This window comes from Dipodomys spectabilis, unplaced genomic scaffold (genome assembly GCF_019054845.1).
Source record: "Dipodomys spectabilis isolate Male_0828 unplaced genomic scaffold, ASM1905484v1 ptg001117l, whole genome shotgun sequence".
Classification (NCBI taxonomy): Eukaryota; Metazoa; Chordata; class Mammalia; order Rodentia; family Heteromyidae; genus Dipodomys; species Dipodomys spectabilis.
In genome coordinates, this window is record NW_024871794.1 from 31,017 (window position 1) to 31,791 (window position 775).

Genomic DNA, 775 nt, shown 5'->3' on the forward strand with positions numbered 1-775 from the left:
TGAAAAGCCATCACCTTTGGATCTAGCTATAAAGTCTTCAAAGTATGATCAAATTTAATTGAAAAAGACTTAAAATAGTCATTGACAAAAAAAATTGCAAATGTGAGCAATCGACCAAACAATGTAAGTTTTCCAATATACACAGAATTTTAGAGAATTAAGATCAATAGCATTTTGGGAACAATAAGTTTTCCTGGTTACAAACAGTCAACCAAGGATATATGCCTTTATAAAGACTGCATCATTAACTATGTAAATTTACAGGATATGACATGCTTCAGCAGCACGTTTACCCAAATTACAACAATACAGAGATTAACATGGCACTTGTACAAGGATGATATGAAAATTTGTGAAGTATGCCATATTTTTCATTCTTCAGATGCAAGAAATGAAAAACAGTTATTAAAAATGATTACAAAAATACATGTAATTAATTGAACTAAAAGTTAGTTTGACATCAGTGTATTAAATCCTCACCTTCGAAAGGCCTTTACATAGCATAATCTTTACAAAACGTTTGAAATTAGATAACATCGTCATTTTATTCCAAAGAAATAACATACTATAAGGACCTAGGAAAAAAAGGAATGTTAAACTGTTTCTATATGGAATGCTATCTGAAATAACACATTTAAAAATGAACCTATATATTATAAAACAATGTAGAATTCAAACTATTATATCTAGGAGAGAATGGAATAGATTATGGATATTATACAAACAAAATACAGATTAGATTAAAATATACTTTTTTCAGACAAAAACCAGAAAT

The 775-nt window shown here is 28.0% G+C and overlaps 1 pseudogene; it reads left to right on the forward strand.

Annotated features, from left to right (window-relative positions):
* Positions 1–272: 272 nt before the first annotated feature.
* LOC122102962 lies at positions 273–372 on the forward strand (annotated as a pseudogene).
* Positions 373–775: the final 403 nt, after the last annotated feature.